Source organism: Capra hircus, chromosome 4, assembly GCF_001704415.2.
Source record: "Capra hircus breed San Clemente chromosome 4, ASM170441v1, whole genome shotgun sequence".
Classification (NCBI taxonomy): domain Eukaryota; kingdom Metazoa; phylum Chordata; class Mammalia; order Artiodactyla; family Bovidae; genus Capra; species Capra hircus.
In genome coordinates, this window is record NC_030811.1 from 60,330,661 (window position 1) to 60,336,660 (window position 6,000).

General features: G+C 48.4%; 1 protein-coding gene across 4 annotated transcripts in view; it reads right to left on the bottom strand.

Annotated features, from left to right (window-relative positions):
- The window catches only part of ELMO1 (engulfment and cell motility 1), a 580,426-nt gene extending 578,471 nt beyond the window's left edge, over positions 1–1,955 (bottom strand). Inside the window, exon 1 of one of the 4 annotated variants that reach the window (XM_018047160.1) lies at positions 1,505–1,955. The gene's annotated coding sequence lies outside the window, so the exon portion shown is untranslated. Of the gene's footprint in view, positions 1–1,314 lie in introns of all 4 variants that reach the window. The other 3 variants (XM_018047159.1, XM_018047158.1, XM_018047157.1) reach the window with 3 other exon arrangements.

The following is a 6,000-nucleotide window of genomic DNA, read 5'->3' on the forward strand; positions in this document are numbered from 1 at the left end:
CTCTGTCTCAAGGGTGGAGAAACCCTTGTCACAGATTCTCTGAAATCTTAAATATAACGATTTAAGTTCGCATCATTTAAGGCCAGTGATGTTAGCAGGCCCAATTTTGGGGCACTGGGCATACAGAGTATGCCCTGCAAGGCTCCGGAGCTGTCCAGAGACCCGCAGAGTCGGGTCACTACCGGGGCCAAGCGATTGGCTTTAGGTCAACGCAGGTCCCACCGTCAACAACCCTCGTCCGGACCAGTCAATTTCAAACAGCACCTAGGCGGCAGAGGGTCACTCGGCGGCGTGGACTCCACGGCTCCAGAGCCCCTCTGGGTCTCTCGGTCTCTCTCTCTCTCTCTCTCTCTGACACACACACACACACATACACACACACACACACACACACACACACACACGCTCGCCGCCCTCGCGCGCGCCCGCGGCACCACACGGACTTCCCAACCCCAAACACACGCGCGCACCCCACGGCCAGCTGAGTTCTGTATTTCCTCTTCCTCAAAGCTACTCTTGCGATCTTAGCCGCCCCGCTCCGCTTCGGATTCCAGGGCCCCCAGAGCTCGGCTACCTCCCTTCCCTGAAGGCGCGCCCGGTGCGCCCCTCCTCTGATGCCAGGATCATCCACCGACTTCCCCCACCTCCTTTCCGGGTCCCAGCCGGGACTTCGGAGTGTCCCGGGGAGGCGGGTATTTACTAACAGTCGTCCGGGGCTCCCAGCTGCCCCTGCCGCCCCTTCGCGTCCCTCCAGGCCCTCCACCCCTCTAGCCCATCACCGCCCCCTGCCAGGAGCGCGCTCGCCGGGGGATTCCCTCCCATCTTCGAGCGCCTGAGAAAAGCCGGGAGTCCTCGCTGCCAGTCTTTTCTCCCGCGCACCCTCTGTGGTGCCCAAGCCCCCAATCCCACTCTCCCTGTCCTGAGTCCCCAGTCCCCCGGCTCCAGCACCGCAACCCCAGGTCGACCCCCTGCAACCGGCCCTGGCCGAAACGTCTCGGCTGGTTCCTCGGTCACGAGCCCTGCGCCCCCTCCTCGGAGCCCCTCGCTCGGCTCCCATTCCTCCTGCCGCCTCCCCCTCTGCCCTGACTTCCCCAACTGCGGAGTGCCCAGGCGCGCCCGCAGCCTTCACCCCGCCGAGCCCGGGGCCACCCCCGCTTGCGACGCGGCGCCCCCAGAAAGGAAACAAAAGTCTCCGCGGCGCCCAGAGTCCCCCGGAGCAAGACGCCTCCTCCTCACCCCAGCCCCAGGTCCCTCCCGGGCCGCGCTGAGGTCAGCGAGTCAGGGCGCCACGCCAGCCCAGGAAACTTTACGAACCTGCCCGGGGTCGCAGGACGGCGGCGGCGAGGGTTCCCAGCGATAAGATCTCTGGCGACCCCGCGACTGTGGAAGGGGAGCCGGAGAGTCTGTCGCCCAGCTCAGGGCCCCGGCGGTGTGAGTGGCTCTGCCTCTATCTATCCCGTGCCCATCCTCGCCCGCTCTCGCTTGTCCGAGCACACGCACTTACACTCCGGGTCGGCCGGCTGCTGCGCCGCCGGCTGCCGCTGCTCTCACTTCCTCTTCCTTCCTCCTGCTGGCCAGAGACACATTTTGCATCTGCAAGGCATCCCGAGATTAGCCGCGAACTCTCCTACAGAGCAGACGCTGCGGAGTGGCCGCCGGCGCCCCCGGCACCTGCGCCGGGACCCGCGTGGTTGGCGCGTTCGCTTCCAGCCGGCCCCCTGCTGCCTGCGCACCGCACTTCGCCTGGGGGGGATGGGGGTGCCCACGACTTTTTGAAGTCCCCCTACTTAAAGAGAAATGTCAAACACTATGCACGCCTCAGTTCTGCTATAAATAATATGTGTGCAGAGCATGACTTCTCGGATGAGCTCACAAGCGGCGTTTTGCAGGCACTAATTAACTCCGTCACCCTCATAGCGCCACCTCCGGGAGGCCGGGAGTGCGTGGCATTTTTTTTTACAAGCTTTCAATTTTGGCAGTTGGTTTGGGATTTTGAGGGGAAACTTCGGTGGGCCGTTTTAAAGCTACTTGAAGAGGCTGTTTGCTTTGACGTTCTGCCTGGACTCTTGGACAGTGCGACAAAATTAACAACAGAACGTTTCCTCCTCCTCACAGTCACCTGTGCGCTTACAGACCACGGGATTTATTTCTCAACAATTAAGCCAGGGATTCCCTAATTTTGCATAACTTTGCATAAAGCAAGACGTTCTATCCCCAATTTGGTCTGTAAGGTACATTATTTGATTCATACAACCTACTTTAGTCCTTTTCAAAGCAGAAATTAAGCACGATAATTGAGTTGCTGCCAGAAGGGAAATGACAGTTGTTGGAAGGTTACAGGAGAAACACCTGTCCTCTCCAAATTCTGAAGCATCTATGCTGGCTCTACCAGAGAAGGAAAAGACAACTGCTATGCATTCCCTGCAAATTGGCAAAGGAGATAAAGTGGGACAGGGAGGCATTAGAATATAAGCAAAGATGCTTTTTAGGTTTCGATCCCACCCACTCCACCACCTAGGCCCCAAAGGAGATTTAAATTTTAACACTGCACTGACTGCAGCCATGAAATTCAAAGATGCTTGCTCCTTGGAAGGAAAGCTATGATAAACCTAGACTGTATTAGAGAGCAAAGACATCACTTTGACAACAAAAGTCCATGTAGTCAAACCTGTTAACAGTAGTCATGTCCAGATGTGAGAGTTGGACCATAAAGAAGGCTGACTGCCAAAGAATTGATTCTTTCAAATTGTGGTACTAGAGAAGACTCTTGAGAGTTGCTTGGACTGCAAGGAGGTCAAACCAATCACTGCTAAATAAAATTGACCCTAATTATTCATTGGAAAGGCTGATGCTGAAGCTGAAACTCCAATACTTTGGCCACCTGATGCAAAGAGCCAACTCTTTGGAAAAGACCCTGATGCTGGGAGAGATTGAGTGCAAGAGGGGACAGAGGCGGCAGAGGATGAGATGGTTAGATAACATCACCGACTTAATGGACATAAATTTGAGCAAACTCTGGGAGAGTGAAGGATGGGGAAGCCTGGTGTGCTACAGTTCATGGGGTCAAAAACAGTTGAACACATCTTAGCGACTGAATAATAACTGTCCATTAGCAGCCAAGAGCTCCAAGCAGCTATTGAATGCTTGAAACATGGCTAGTGCTAACATGTTCTGTAAGTGTAAAATAGACACTAGACTTCATGTGAAAATAGAAGATAAAATAGCTGGTTAATAATTTTAATGTTGATTACATCATTCCAACAAATGACGATAGTTTAGATGTGATGATTCAGTTGGGTTAATTATTGGGTTAAGACATAAATGTATGCTATATATACTAATTTAAAATAATTTTACTGGTTTCTTTTTACATTTTAAATGCAACTACTAGAAGAAATAAGATTATACACATGGTTCTCATTAGTGGCTCACATTATATTTCTAGTGAACCACTCTGATCTGACCCCTTATTATATGCATAACCCCAGGAGTTAGTATCAGGAGCGTGAATACTTGGGTGCAGATCATTATAAACCAATAACTTAAAGCAGGATGATTCCAGGAAAGTAATTTCACTTCTTTATTTCCCCATCTGTAAAACAGTAATGATACAGTAATAACAGTCAACAGGGCAGCTATCAAATGAGGTAATTTAATAAGCAGTCAGTAAATGGGGCCTTTACTAATGATGATGAGATGCTTATAATAATAAGTATGAATTTGATCCACAACTTTCTAGCTCAGGCACATAAAGACAGCCTCAGACATCATGAACATTCAGTAAATGTTAGCTGTCATAATTGTTCCAAAGGTAGACAGGGAACTTCTCCCAGCAATTAGACAACGCCACCTCTTTGTAACCTTTGGTCCCAGTTCTGCCCTCTGCAGTTAACACGGAGTAAGTCACATCCGTCCTAGGGAGATAACCTTTCAGATCTTTGAAGGTAACCCTAGAATCTACCTACACTTTCTCTTCTGAGGATTAAACATTCTCATCTATCTAACTCCTTTTCAGGTGATAGGGCTTCAAACCTCTTTCACCTTTTTGTAAAGGACACCTGTCTCTGTCTTTTTAAAAAGTTAATTGTCATATAAACGAACTAACTAGACATTAAAAGCAATTTATGAACTATGGTGTTGGAGAAGACTCTTGAGAGTCCCTTGGGCTGCAAGGAGATCCAACAAGTCCATCCTAAGGAAATCAATACTGAATCTTCATTGGAAGGACTGATGCTGAAGCTGAAACTCCAATACTTTGGCCACCTGATGTGAAGAACTGACTCATTAGAAAAGACCCTGACGCTGGGAAAAATTGAAGGCAGGAGGAGAAGGGACAACAGAGGATAAGACGGTTGGATGGCATCACCGACTCAATGGAAATGAGTTTGAGTAAACTCGAGAGTTGGCGATGGACAGGGAAGCCTGGCATGCTGCAGTCCATGGGGTCACAAAGAGTCAGACACGGCTGAGCAACTGAACTGAACTGATGTAGCCTAAGCTCTTGGCAGTTATTTTTCAGATTCATCCAGTGCAAGGGGAAGACTGATTGGGAGCTTATATATACCCGTGGTGGATTCATGTCAATGTATGGAAAAAACCAATACAGTATTGTAAAGTAAAATAAAGTAAAAATAAAAAAATAAAGAAAATTCTTTGCTGTGTTACCATTAGGCAATGTCCGTGCTTACGAGGTTAGTCTTAGAAACCAATGTCTCTGGTCCACCATCTCTAGGTCTCTTTGGATTTGATTCAGGTGTCCAGTGTCTCTCCATGTCTGCAGGTCAGATAGAACGCTAAGGTTCTGGGGGACACCCTATTAACAAACTCCCTCTGCCATTGTGGGGATCAGCATTCTTTGGGTTATCTGGTTCATTCAGTTACTAATAATAACCCTCTTAACTGTGCAATTGCCAAGCCTTATTTTTCTATTGTATTCATAAAAACATCTTAGATGTGTCAAATGCCTTAGAAAAATCCACCTTTACTCTGGGCTAGCTGGTCTGCAGCAGGCACTCTGTGCAGAGAGGGCATTGTGGTGGTATCATGTGGAAGGGCTCTATCTCTGGACTTGGTTGTTGGACATAAATTTCAGCATTGACATTTACTAGCTGCATTACCCCATGCAAGTGACTTAACTCATGGACTAAAACTATATCTACCTGGGAGCATTGAGTAAGGATTAAATGAGTTAACACAATAAAGCTCTTAAAGCAGGGCTTGGCACGTACAAGCATTCACTAATTGTTAGCTTAGCTATTATTATCTAGAACAGCCCTCGAATCAGCAAATAAACAGCAACATCTCCCATTTCCTACCTATCAGTTTCTATCCACAGGGGAGGAAAAGAGCTAGTATGAATGACTCTGATTTTATTTTAGCTCCTGGTCAGAGCCCAAATCATTCAATCATCAGGTCATGCTGTGTTAGAGAGAGGGACCACTTGATAATAAGGATCAGAATCTAAGTGCAGCCCATCAGTCGTACCTGCAGGAATTCCACCAGGGCAGGGCTAGGCTCTCTGCAGATGGGCCAGCCTGCGGGTAGGGAAGTGGACTCAAGATCTCCTCTGCAGGACCACCCACCTCAGTCTCAAGATGGCTAGGAGAAAAGGAAACATGGAAGAGAGGACTAGCTAAAGAACAAAATTCACTGAAGCCTCAAGTCTAAACTGCCTCCCACAACTATGCTTAGAGGACAGCTTTGTACTGTTGAAGGATAGAGAGCCATTTGGGTGAAATACCCAGCTTTAATAACTCTATCCTGTGTTTCCCACCTCTTTATTCTCTGTTGTGCTTACAGAACTCCAAGATAAGATGGATGAGTACTCAAATGTCACCATGAAAACCCCAAGTGCAAAAATGGCCTGTTATATTTTTAATCAATGATGACTCATGTTGATCAACTCTCCTTCCTAAGCATTTACAAATATTCATTTCTAATTCATTTTTTAAAAACATTTATTGGACTGCAAATGGGTCCTGTGCATTTAATAATACATTT